The sequence below is a fragment of the Molothrus ater genome, chromosome 1 (genome assembly GCF_012460135.2).
Source record: "Molothrus ater isolate BHLD 08-10-18 breed brown headed cowbird chromosome 1, BPBGC_Mater_1.1, whole genome shotgun sequence".
Taxonomy (NCBI): Eukaryota; Metazoa; Chordata; class Aves; order Passeriformes; family Icteridae; genus Molothrus; species Molothrus ater.
In genome coordinates this window covers 49,082,982-49,096,815 of record NC_050478.2, presented here as the reverse complement: position 1 = coordinate 49,096,815, position 13,834 = coordinate 49,082,982, and the positions used below count along the sequence as shown (strand labels likewise).

General features: G+C 39.8%; 1 protein-coding gene across 19 annotated transcripts in view; it reads left to right on the top strand.

Annotated features, from left to right (window-relative positions):
- ARPP21 (cAMP regulated phosphoprotein 21) overlaps nucleotides 1–13,834 on the top strand; it is a 142,636-nt gene that overhangs the window by 2,721 nt on the left and 126,081 nt on the right. The window contains exons 1-2 of one of the 19 annotated variants that reach the window (XM_036406285.2): nucleotides 1,524–1,716; nucleotides 3,565–3,725. The exons of 15 other annotated variants lie outside the window; for them this stretch is intronic. The gene's annotated coding sequence lies outside the window, so the exon portion shown is untranslated. Of the gene's footprint in view, nucleotides 1–142; nucleotides 398–516; nucleotides 539–1,522; nucleotides 1,717–3,564; nucleotides 3,726–13,834 lie in introns of those variants that run through there. 3 more of the 19 variants (XM_036406283.2, XM_036406288.2, XM_036406287.2) reach the window with 3 other exon arrangements.

Genomic DNA, 13,834 nt, shown 5'->3' with positions numbered 1-13,834 from the left:
ATTTTTTTCTTGTCTATTTTTTTTTTTTCTTCCAGCATGTGTTTTCTGTCATTTCGTTGGAGTCATTCGCCCCATCCCCCCTCCACCCCCCCCCCGCCACCCCTCCCCGTGATCTTTTAATTTTTGAGGTCAGGGCGGCTGGAGCATGTGGAGTGGAGAGAGAGGGAAACAGGAGCTGTGTATGGAACCGGGGCTTGCCTTTATTGCGTGCGATGGGCAATTATTAATAGCGGCTGCAGGATTCCGGCTCTAAGATGTGGTATTTACTAGAGGGGGAGGGAAAAGAAAAGGAAAAAAGGGTGTCGCTCGTAGTGCGGCGGGACAGGATGCTCTCGGTGCTGGAGCCGGCGCCTCGCACGGGACTGCGGAGCGGCAGCGTGGCGGTGCTGACAGCCAGGTAGGGCGGGAAGGGCTCGGCGCGGTGGCGGGGCCGCCTGCCCCGCGGAGGGCGGCGGCTTCCCAAAGTTTCGGGCGCCCGGCGCTCATCGCCAGAGGCGCTGCCGGCGGGAGCGCAGGCGGGTCGGGGTCGGGCGCGGAGGTGAGGTGGCCGGGAGCCGGGCTGGGGCAGGGGGGACGAGCGCCAGGGAGACGGGGGTCTGCGGGGGGAGATCGCCCTCCTCCTAGCCGTCATTTTAGCTGAAATGGATCAAACTCTTTAAGAAAATCTCAACTTTTACTCGCTGATTTGTGAACGGCATCGCGGGATCCGCTTTCAAAGGCGCGTTTGCTGGAGGGCAAGCCTGGGCTGCTTGGACTGGCATTGTTGTTAAGGGTGGCGATGTGAGGGCAACAGATTTACTTGATGCTTCCTCGGCATCTCTTTTTGCATGCAGTGGAGGAGGATCACGGTCCAGGTGTTACGGCCGTATTGTTAGGTGTCCCGTTTTCACAAAAAGCAGTTCATGTTACTCTGCTTGGTGTATTCTTCCTACTTGTCTGTGCGTCTCGAACGATATCGCTTGTAAATCTAACGTGCCCATCTAGCGCAGCCATTGCGCAGCCTTGTTTAATTGCTGTTATTTATTTTGCCTTCATTCACCGCGTCGGCCAGCGGGGGGAACACGCTCAGATTCCGGGTGTATTTTTACGTGCTAGGTGTGTCTCTGCGCTTCCAGGTGTGAGCGGTTTTGCTTAAAACTCATCCCGCCGCCGTGTGACATCGCTGTAAATGTGCCGGGAGGGGGAAACAAAAGCATTAGAGAGCCACACAAGTGTCTGTGCATCACCTGTTTGACTTCTCTGCCATTGCAATGCTGAGCCAGATGCATGCCCGGTGCGCGTTCTTCTAAATGGCATATGCACATTTTAGGCAAGTACAAAGCAATTGAGGCTGAGGGTGATGGGGAGGGGGTAAAAAAACCAACCGAACCCAAACCGTACTGTAAACTGATCTGCAACTTTTTCAATCGCATAATTTAACTGCACGCTGATTTTGTTTTAGCAGTCTTCGTCACGGATCGAGGCAAGTTTGTGTGCACAATTGGGCTTGCAAATTGCTAATCTCGCACTGACTTTGCCTCTCAGCTCCCAGCTGGGCATGGTTACCTTGAGAGCTGTGGTATCAGCACTGTCAGAGCATGCTCCGGTGGGGAGATCGGGTGTGTTCTATTTTTAATACTATTTAATGAAGATGCTTCTCACTCTGCAATATACGAAGCATAATGGAAGAGCAGAGCGATGATTGGTTATGGATACTGGAAAAGGAAAAATGCAAAGGTAAAAACGGAAATCCCTCAAATATTTCTAATACATTAATGAAAGAAAATGCAGCTGTGCAGAGAGGGGATTGATTAGCTCATTTTAAGCTGAAGAGTTTTGTGGTGTCTAGGATGCTTTTTTTTTTTAAGTTCTTTTAAAAAGTTGCATGGAGCAAACTGGATAGATTATTTTGTGCTATTGGTAAATCTTATTCTATGTGGGCATGCTTAAGTTGAAGAATATGCCGTTTTATTTATTTTTTTTAATAGTGAAGTATCTTACAGTGGAGTAGCGCTGAGGAACATCTTAAATATTTAATTTTTTTTTGTGATAACCAGTTTGAATGATTAGCTCTATTTACATGCTTATTGGTAGCCTCCTAAAGCGGGAGTTTTGAGTTTTTATTCCTTGCAGTTGAAACTTAATTCAGCTGATATTAAAAATCATTGTTGCATGTAATGCTCACAGAATGCAAGCGGCTGTAAATCTCTTGTGAAGTGTAAAGGAAAATACCTATAGATAACTACAGTGTATACCACTTGGCGAGAACCATGGAGATACTTTTCAAAACTGCCCTGTTATGTTCAGTGTACTTGTAGTTAAAAATGTGTTTATTAGCTATATGAAAGAATCCACACACTTAGAATCATGTAGAGGAACTTGCCTCAATTAAAGATGTTGTCTGTAAAACAACTGTATTTTCGCTCTGTTGTCTGCAGTTTTACAGGATGGTGGTCTAAGAAACAGCTGAGTACCCCTCCTGCAAAATCCTTTTCCAAGCAATTATTTCTTTCTGCTATGTGCTAGTCATTTTGGCTGCCCCTGGGCTAAGGGTGCAAGTGAGGATTGCTCAGACGAGTGTTGCACCACATTGTACCCATGAAGGAAAAATTACATAATGGTGATGGAGGAAATGCAAAAAGATTTTTAGTACAGGTGTAATTATAATTCTCAGAGAGGAAGAAAACAGTGCAAAAGTAACTTTGAAACTTCATTCTGTTGGAGGAAAACTGTGGGCCAAATCATGTTTTCCTCATGGTGCTGCTTTTTCTGTGGGCTTTACTGGGGTTATTTGCATGATTACAGTAACTAGACTTGGCCTGAGAAATCACTGTTATTAAACAGAATTTCAGGGAGTACATAAAAGAAACCTACGAAGTTTTAAAATCTACTGTGTTCTTGACTTCCTCACAGGTTATGATTTTGAATAACTAAACTTGGCATGAATAGGGGGGAGAAAAATGCACTAATTCTAGGATGGCTTACTTACAGTCTGTCTTGTGTCCTGTAGGCATTGGTCTCGCTGCAGTCAGTGGGAGCTTTAAAATTGGCTCCATGGTCTAATCAGTGCTAAAGACAGACACCGGGACAAATTTTCAGCAGCTGAAAATTGATGTAGTTTCTTTGGTCTTAAGAACAGTGTAGACTTGCACCAGCTGATGATAACACCTCTGTGCTTATAACATACAAGATCTCTAACTTGCATTGAGTGGTATTACAAATTTTGTTGGCATTAATTTCAGAGTAGGAAAATTATTTTGGCAGACTGGCAAATCCTTGTTTATAGGGACTACTCACGAATGAGCGGCTTGATCCTGTGAGTGCTCCCAGCCTAATTTCCTTGATAAGTTTCAAAGCTACATGTGTGTAAGCTACATGATTATTTAAAGGAAATCCTGTTCATGTTAAGTTGTCTCTTTTCAAAAATATCTTTACAGATTGGCCATTTGAGAAGTAATGTAACTACCATGCAATAAACTTGCAAAATCCATTTGTCCCCTGCTTATTCATTTATTAGATTTGAAGTTCTGTATTAATGTTCTTAGCAGGTAGTAAGTCAAGAAAATGGGTCCCTTTTTCTTCTAGAAGATTGAAACATTCATCAAACAAGTAATGCATGGCAAAGACTCTGTGCGTTCCAATGGAGAGCACTCGGTTCTGAAGATTTAAAATACTGTGTATGAATATCTGTGTGGTAACATGCATTTCTAGGATACATTCTATTTTGATGACAAACTGCAATCCAGGTAAGTTAGATTTTCCCTAATTCAAGTTGCAGATAAATTATGCAAACCATGTGAGGTCATGCATCTAGTTTTTGACAGTCATCAAGTGAGACCTATTCTGGTCTCCAGGCTTGTAACTGGGTCACCCCTGGATTGTAAGTTTCCCTAATTAATTGCTGGTGTTTGTTTTGTTTTCTAATTTTTCCACTTGATACATGAAATGCTGATTTTCAAAAACATGTAGATGTAAATAAGTTTACATGTTTGTTTGTAACTATCAAAGTATTTCATTTTTACATAGTAATTTAATGCCCTTCTAACAAGGAGGTAACTTCAGAACAAGTACAAATAATGACTCCTCTCTGGTTTGTTTGGTTTTTTTTTAATAAATTTAACCTTCCTATAAATTCGTGTAGACATACTGCTTGCTGTTTGTGGACAGAATATGTTTTTCTTAAGAAGAAGGCTTAAACCCAAGTCAGAGGAACAGCCACTATGGCTTGCATGAGTATGCTGCTGTTCTCACACACACAGACACACAGCTTATTAGAGAAATTAAAAAGACGATACACCATAAAACTACAATACTTTCAGTTTTAATTAAAACTATTCTATTTTTGGTAAATAACATCTGTGATGGATTCTAGCCAATTCTCATTTGTCGCTGAAGGTCCAGGCTGCTTAGTTGGAGGACTTCACAGCTGCTTAGATGTTTGAAGTGACTCTAGTTTTAGGCTTCATGTTTTCTCATATATTGGTTTTACAGTAGGCAAGTTGTATGATTGGGTAAATTGAATTTCCTCAGCTTATCTTAGTTTATGGGAGCACATAAATAATATGCATTAAGGCTTAATGTGTGACATAGTCCAAAGTTAGGAATTGGATTGATTCCAGGGGAGGAGTACTGGAGCTCTCTGTCACCTTTTGGAAAACTACCCCCAAGCAAACACTTCCATAATGTCCTGCCACAGCTGCCCTCTTCCACCTGGTAGTAATCTTGCTGGTATTTACTACTTCTTCCTTTTTCACTGTTGTAGTTTCCAGGCATTCAGGTAATCCACCACCAGTACACTCTTCGGTTCCTTGGAAAAAGTTGTTGTGGAAGCGGTCTCCTTTCATTCAAATGTACAATTTTTTAGTCACATGGTGGGATCTTTAAACTGTGTTAGATCAGTCTAGAGTCCTAAATAGGTAATGAGCTGTTATATGAAAATGATACGTCACTTTTTTTGTCCTTTTTCCCCCTGGCTATTACACATATATTCCCTGTTACTGAGAGGAAAAAGCAGACTAAATACAGAGAAAAATACATAAACAAGAAGTAAACAAAATTGCTTTTTACAAGAATGGGTTCATGATGACTGTTTACATGAACTAATTGCAGCTGTGGTAAGTGTGGTCAAAAGCAGCAGTAAGTAGGTTGTTGGGTTAGTGCTGAGGGAAGATGCGAAGCGCGAGAGAGCGATCATGTCGTTAATCATGACTAAGCTGAAATGCAGAAGGCATAGTTAGGCAGTGACAGCTGGGAATTTGAAATTTGTGATTTGGATATCCAATGACTTTGTGAAGCAGGGGGTTCAGAGTACTTTCTGGTTACTGGCAGTGTGTGGAGGCAGTAACCATGTATGGCTGTTTTTAGGGCAGACATTCACATAGCATATGCTGAAGTATCTAAGGTGAGAAGTGCATTTTTATAAGTGAAAGAAAATTTTCACAGGGAAACTGGGACACTTGGGGATCAGGTCAGGTGTCTGATCTTGATCTTTTAAGGCCAAGAGTCACAGATTACAAAGAGTAGTACTGTGAGAAAGCAAAGTCCTATAAAAGTGTTCTTTTAATTTAATGCTTTCTGCCATATTCATAATTTAGTCTTGGACAATACAATAATTTATTTATGAACTCTGTATACAGAGCTTGTGTTAAAATTCTAGAAGCTTGGTAACAACTTCCAACTGATAAAACTGCCTTTTTCCAAAATTGGATGCCTTCAAGTCAAAGGAAAACTTAAATGGTTGGCAGGATGGTGTGACAAAAAAATAGGAATTAAGAAAAACCCCAGCAAATACTCCCACCCTCCCTCCCCCACAATTAAATGCCCTGGTTTTTGATTCCTCAAAGTTTTGTCTGCTGTTTGCAATCTATGCTAAAACATAAAAAGCAAATATATACAAATCACCTCCTTTCAGGCTTCTGTTTATCCCAGTTTTTACAGCCATGCAGCAATAATTTTTACTGGATTCATAAAATCATCAGAGCCAGTTTTATGTTTTAGGATTTGAACTCTGTCATCAAAAACATGCCTGAACAGCTAATAATTTCGTGAGTAATGAATCCTGTTGCAGTATTTGTATTTTATTGCCTCATGAGTTGAAGTCCTCCTGTGCTTTCAATACAGAAAACATTTTGTAAGTTTTCATTATTAAATATCAGTCAGAATGTGCTGCTTTTCTTCACAGGGAGTGCATGCATCTTGGGTTTGGTGACCTGCAGAGCTTCTCATGGTGTAATGCTTTTTTCTTGTGAAGAGAGTTATCACAATTTGTTCCTGTATAAAGAGGAATGGCAAGGCTTCTCAGTAGATTGAAGCCAATGAAGATAAACTGCAGTGATTAGAAGCATTTTAGAAATACAATTTAATTATTATTAATTAATATGGAATGTTCAACTATATATTTGATTCAATGAGAAGTTTTGCTGGCAGCAAACTTCAGTGATGTTGATGCTCTCATGTGAAATAGGTACAGCATGATGTTTTTCTGAAGAATATCCCTACTTTGTGCTATTTGGGTGTTTGTGCCATTGAACTTTATTTGAAGTGCCTGAAAGTAAATCATAAATTGTGGTGGTACAAACGATACCTTGAAGTTTTTCCATTTTCAAGTCACTATTCTGTTTCCAAATACATTGCCGTTGGCATAACATTTAGAACAGTTTAAATGAGGCTGCTTAATACATTGTAAAGTATTTGTCATGGAGTCAGAAATGTTTATGGTGTCATAAAAGCTTTGAGGGAAACACATCAAATAAATTGGTCCACTCTAAAGGCTCACTACAGATTTTAATGTAAGCCCGGGAAATGTCTGATAGCTTTATAATTTGTGTACTTTATAAACCATGAAATCCGAAGTGAGAAGGTCTGACTTTCATGCTTTCAGGTTTTGTTCCTTTAGGAAAAATTCAGAGCTTTCTTCTACAAAGTATTAAAAAAAGGGAAATTCTGACCATTGATCTGTAAGGAAAGCCTAATGAGTGACTTAGGGCATCCTAAAGTGCTGTGTTTCATAATGCATGCTACTGTGAGCATCTGGAAATGCTAATGAAACTATGTTTGATCCAGGTATGGTTTTTGGGGAAGCTTTAATTCATCAAAAATGAGCTGAAGTTGAAAAACATAATGTATTTACTAGCTTTGTGTGTCTCAATATGCTTTTCCACTACAGTGTAGCATTCTGTTCTGCAACAGAGCAGCAAAATGGAGTGAACTCTAGTGACAAGAACAATGGCAAGAAGCATAAGAATCCCGTTAGATATGGAAGACAATGAATTATTACTGAGGGATAATGCAACTTTTGTTTAATCTGTGTACTGTTGAAAATGACTGCCTTTGAAAGAAGTCCTTGAATAACCTGCTTCTTAAAGTAGCCCTCTCAAAATCGGTGGCTGAGATAAGGGAGTGGTGGGGTGAGGGCGTACTGGAGGATTAGTGCTAGAAGTATGCTTGTGATGTGAAGTCAGGTCAAGGGGCATCAGAAGTAGGAGGACAGCAAAGGGAAATAGAACTTTGAGAACATATTCCCTGGAGATTAAGTAACTGGAATTTCAGATAATGCAGAGAAAATATATAGATGTGTAGCCTCTTCAGTACAATTGTTTTCTGATTTAAAAAAAATAAAACTCCTTATGCTTGTGTTGTGATACCTATCTTTGTGTAGAGAATCAGGACAAAATGACTACTCCTCTGCAATCATATCTAATCTCACTAAATCTGAGGTTACAGGGGCTGTAAATGATCTACATATTCTGATTTTTGCTGTTTCAGAATTGCTCCTCTCTGCCACCTATCTGGCAGGAGAGAAAGGAAGATAACAAAATTGTTGCCAAGGTCTGAGGGCAGCTTCATGGCAGTGTGGGCTAAAATAGGACTTCATAGCTTGGCTTAATGTCAATGAAAGAAACTGGTGGGTGAGTCTTTGGGCGACATGCAGGATCCTTGGTTCTGTGGTATGTAGCCAGTTCTTCTCTGAAAATAAATTGGTTTCTATCCTTGGTACCTCTTCTCCTGGCATGGCAGTACCTCATAAGTTAGTCAGATATTTGCTGAAGTAGTGTAATGTGCCCTGTGACTAGATAAATCCCCACCTTTCCATAAAGGGCTTTGTGTTGATGGGGAAGGATTGGTAGGAAAGAGCAAATTGAGACACAAATATCAGTGCAGCATTTTGGCTGCCTGTGGTTGTGCTGCCGGTAGCCCTGTAGGGATGTTCTGTGGTTCCACAGCCACCCTGTCCACTCGCTCTTTGTCGCTTTGGTTTCCGCAATGCGGGAGGAAGATGCGGCAGGCACCTAGCTCTCTCAAAGCCCACGGATTTCTTTGATGCGTTTGTTACTCCTCAGGGTTTGTTATTTTTTTTTTTTTTCCCCCAGGAAGTAGACCACAGAACATCATTTGTACTCACGAAGGCTAATTACAATTTTTCCTCTACAAATCTTTTCTTGGAGAGCTGTGTGTTCAAAGAACTGCTGCTAACTATTTTCTGTGCTACAGTTATGCTCAGTGTCCAGGCAGCGAGTGCCGAAATGTAGATTCTTTTGGCACCTGTTTGTGTTTGTTTGATAACATACACTTGTGTCTATTAATGTTGTCAGGCACGTCAAAGCCATCTGTAATAAAACTGCATCAGGAGGAGAGCATGTCAGAAAATGTGACAGTAAAATATCGATGCTTCTTAACGAAACTATTTTATTGATTAAACAGCACAATTTCAATATGTGGAAAAATGAAATCTGTTCTAATTATTTCAGGACTTTGAGAGCAATTCCGGTGAGCCCTGAGTCTTTGGCTTGCCTATAAAATGAAAGCAGACTGAGCAATTTAGTGGTATATTACGAGAAAGTTCTGTGGCATAGGAACATGTTTGCTAGGTTTGCATTGACTGAGATCGTAACAAAAGGGGAGCATAAGTGACCCTCATATTTCTGGTGCATAGTTGAATATTCTCCTGGAATCTGTCATTTTTTACACATACTCAGTATTGGAATGAGGCTGGCATATGATGTAACATACCAGTGGTCCTTGGAACATCAGCTGCATGTACAAGCAATTTCAATGTCTATTCACTGCCAGACAGATGATTTTAATAAAAGGAATTCAGGGGCTCTGTTCCTGACCTAAGATGGTTTATTTTGGGACCAGTAACTTGACATACTATTGTACTATAAAATCAAAAAATGGAGATAATTTCAAGTAGGTTTGCCACCTCAGCAGAGAAAATAGAAAATATGGAAGGTAGCTAATGTTACATTCTTTTGTCAAAGATGAGTGTGTGAAGTAAAGCATACTGAAGTTAGGGGACTTACTAGGTCCCTAGGTGTAACATAAACAAGGGATTTTCCTAAAAATTAGTCCATAGCCTGATTTGAAGCTTGCTGGAAGTGCAGGAAGAGGAATATTGGAGAAATTCACAGTCCCAATATAAACTCTTTTCTTGTTCTGCTTCTTGACACTGAATTTCAAGCAGTCATTCACTGGCATGGATGTCTGCCTCTTTTTTTGGCAGTTTTGACACTTTCATCAGTTGTCTCTATTCTGCTCCATATACTCTCTGGCCATTCTTCATACCGAGCCTTTGCTTTTTTTCTAAGTTGTGCCCCTTATGCAAACTTTACTTTGTTAAACTGACCCTTCTGGCTTTTCTTGGGTTTTCATCATTTGTTCACATTTTCCAGCTTTTTTTTTGCTTGCCTTCTTCTATGTCAGGTATTTGGCCCTGTTTGAAAGACTTGAAACCTTTGATTTTATAGTCATATAGTACTGCAATTTTTAAAACAGCCTTTCTTGGTAGATTTTTGGACATTTAGTTTATAATAATCATGTTATATAAAACATACTATTATTATTCGGGATTTACCAGTTCCCAAAGCTCTTGGATTTTGTTCTGGTATCTCTTGAGGAGAGAGTGCCACCAGGTCTGATTGCATTTGTGAAACAAAATTTTTATGGTGAAAGCCAGAAGACCCTGTGCTTTTGAACTTCATGTATGGAGCTCCTGTTGGTATATCTGGGTCCCTTTGGGGTCTTCATCCAGATTCAGTAAGCTCCATAGAATTGTGTGTGTGTTTCATGCTCCTGGAAAATGTTGTGTCCTGTACTCTCTATCTATTTATTTAGACTTTTTTGGTTTTCTGGGATTAGCAGTATTTTCAATCATTTTTTCTCTGTTGCCTAGAAAATAAAGCATAATGGGAATGACCCAGAGTGAATGCCTTTAACAGTGTTTTTGTTGTCAAAGACTTGTGTGTTGGCTCTCTGAGCTTTCAAATTGACTTCTGTCTATGTTGTGAGCACCGTAGCACCTAAAACAGTATGTTGGATGCAGTTTGCTGTGTTACTGGGTTGTACAATGAAAGGAGGAGAAAATTACCAGAGTTCTTATGTATGGAGAATTATTTTGTATTTCATGTCTATACAATTGTTGAATAAGCTTGGAAAGTGCACCAAAAGCTGAAGGCTATGTTTTCTTCTTGTACCTCTGATTATCATGATGTCATGGTGACAGATCCTGGTCATGGATCTGGAGGAAACTGATTGATTGTAGAGATTGTTACCAACTGAGGCAACTAGCTGACCACATTTGAGGACCTATACTAAATACATGATCCATATATATTTTTGTGAAATGCATATATAGTAGCTCCTCCTAAAGATACAAGTAAATGAACTGTTGGCTGAAATGTCTCACTCTTGTGTTTGAAGGAACATAGTTTGCTGCCATCATCTGAAAGCTGAAATTTATTTTCTCCTATATTTTCTTTCTTTTATTCTTGCTGAGATATAGCAGGAGAATTGCCTGTATTCAGCTGCCAATTATGGATTTAATTCAGTTATTTGTTTTTCAGTAATCTGATTGCCATTAGTGCCTAGTTCACTAATTGTTCACTGTACTCTGTCAGTTTATTATGCAAGTAACATTCTGAAATGAAACCTCATAAAGAAATGATGGCAGCAGTGTGAACAGATGATGTATTGTAGTTATGAAACTGTTGGTTTTTTTTCTTTTTGTGGGTTAATTTCCAGACTGGTGGACAGTCAACTCAGTTATCTCTCAAGTAGCATGAATTGAAGAAATCTCTTACCTTTCAAACACAAAATTCTGTTGTGTGGAGTCACTCTGTTTTTTAGAGGGATGTCATGTTAATAAGCTGTTTATTCCACAAATAATGGTGCCTATGCTTTTCTCAATGTCCTTGGTGGTAATTTAATTCTTGAATTAAATTGTTTGCCAAGGAGATGATTTGTGATTTTTAAAAGCATGAGTGCAAATGTCTGTAGTACCATAGACTTGGAATGCAGTGAGAGGAACTTCTTTTTTTCACATAGCCTAGGTTTAATTTGACTGACTCTTATTTTTATTGACTTGATTCTCTAATCTTAATCCTTGTAAATAAATGCATGAAAATATTAGCCCATATAACCCTATTGCTGCAACTCAGTCAAACATGCAGCAGGATCCTGTTTCTGTAGCAGGAAGCTGGTATGGCAGAAGATTCTTCCAAAATGTGCATCTACATATTTTGTGGGCTCAAAAGTTCAAACCTAGCATTTGTATTACTAAGGAAACTAAGTTGGAATTTTCCCCAAATGACTGCATTATCAGTCTGCTGCTCAACTGCCCTTCCAGTGCAGTGGGTAGGGAACAACAGGATTGCATTTGGAAAACAGAGAGGCATAACACTTGTTTTCATCTTTCTGCTAAATTCAGACATTGAAACGGGTGAGCTCCTGATATATGTTATGGTATGGGAAGTTGCTATAAAAGTAATGTTAATTGTGTTTAAAGTTTGTTCTTTAGCCCAGTAGAATGACTGCAGATGCAACATGCAGTCTTGACCACCCCCACTCCTGTGCTCACTAGTGTCAGTGAAACAGAACTTTATTGTTGAAAACTTATTTTTTTGCTGGCATTTCTGTAAAAGCAAGAAATGGGAAAAAACAACAAGTAAATTCTCAAGCTTAAGATGAGCGGGATGACACTGGGCTGCTGCTGATGGCTGGCTGTGAAGTGTGTGCATGTGGAAATGGGCTGGGAGCGGTCATGGGCCACTGGAGAGCTGTTCTTCTCAGCCCTGCATGGGCTGGCTATAGGTGATGGGTGTGGTGGTCATAAAATGCCTGTTTATTTCAAGAAGGAGACCCTTTTATAAACTGGCTCACTAGTCTGCCAAGAGAGGATGTGTTCACTGAGTTCCAAGTGGAAAAACAGGGCTGCTGCCTTTTGAAGTATTTTGTGGTAGTGTCAGTGAAATACTATGACATGTTTGGTGGGGTTTTGTTGGGTTTTATTTCAGGAAGGGACAGATTTTCAGTACTTCCAAATGCCTTTCTGAGGTTATTTGGATAATTTAAGGTTATTCTTTTTCAGTGAAGGCTTTTAATAATCTTTATGTCTTTAAAAGAGGCCTTTGTAATAGTGGGAAATGCTACAAATTCAAGTGCTACAGATAATGTAAGTTGACAAGTTCTATAGGATGCTAATGTCGTCAGAAAACCCAGCAGCTTTCTCCAAAATACATTTTCCAATAGTAAAAGCAGATAAATGGGGGGGTTGTGAGTGAGAAGCATGAAGCTTTTCCAAGAGGAGAGTGATCTGTCATGAGAGAGTAAGTTGGAGAAAGATGTGAGAACAATGAAAATTCCCTTTGTTCAAGGGTTTGGAGGTTTGGATATGTTGGGGTTATTTTTGGGTTTTTTGTTTTGTTTTGGTTTTTTGGGGTTTTTTTTGTTTGTTTGGTTTTTTTTTTTGTTGTTGTTGTTTGGTTGGGGTTTTCTGGGTTTGTTTTTTTTTTACTTTGTTTTCTTCCGAACTTAGTCCCGCAATCCAGCACTGAATTTCCCTTCTTCATGTTCAGCTTTAGACAGCATGAATGTCCCTCTGGAAGGAGAATAGCAGCTGTCCATTTCTCATCACTGTGAAACTTTGTAAAAAAGATGAATTTGGGAAGTGAATAAAGGAAGAAAACAATACAAAAGGAACTGCTTTTAAACAAAAGATACACTTTTGTCACCATTTGCAGTGCTCAATGGAAACTAAGCTGTCCAACCTTTAAGTGTGGTGACCCAAAATATGTCTGTACAGTAAGCTGGCAGCTGTATATGTGGTAGGCAGTGAAGATAAAACCCAGGTTATAAATGAGTCTTCCCAGCAAGGCTTTGGAAAGCACTTGGAGTGAACTCTAAGTTGGGTAAGGAAAGCAGGCGTGGAGGGAAATGGAACTGCTTGCCCTTCCTGATTGCTCTTTCAGCTTGCATTGATACCCCATAACGTCCCCACTGATACCCCATAACACAGTGGGGCTGTGGCTGAGGTCCTCAAGCCTCAAGGTACCCCAGAGAATTGAATTTCTCCTCCTTGTGAGGAGCTGTGAAGAGATGGCTTCAGGCATGTAGCCACTGCTAATCAGGCTAGTAAAAGAAACGTGAAAAATAGCAGTCCACTTTCAATACTGCATTTGTTGTAAATAACTAAAATGCCATCAGTTTGCTGTTCAGATGCTGATGTGGTTACCTGGTTTTCCCCATCTTTATTGCCAGTTTTATGATGCAGGCTTGCATGCTGCTTATTTCTTAATTCATTTCTCTTAAGGAGGTAGTGAGTCTGAGCCATCATTATAAATGTAAGTGCTGTCTCAGTCTAGTTAGACTTATAACAAAATGGATCCTATAGACAGAGTTTTGCATAAATAAAAGCATTTGTCTTTTATTGCTCTTTCACTTTCCTACCTACTGTCTTGTAGTAGTAGTTCCTGAAACAATTTCCTCTAGAGGCTGCATTCTAATTCTAATATTCTTCAGGAGGTCAATATGAAAGAAGCATAGAAAGTTTTTCCTGCTTGTTATGACTCTTGTTAAAAAT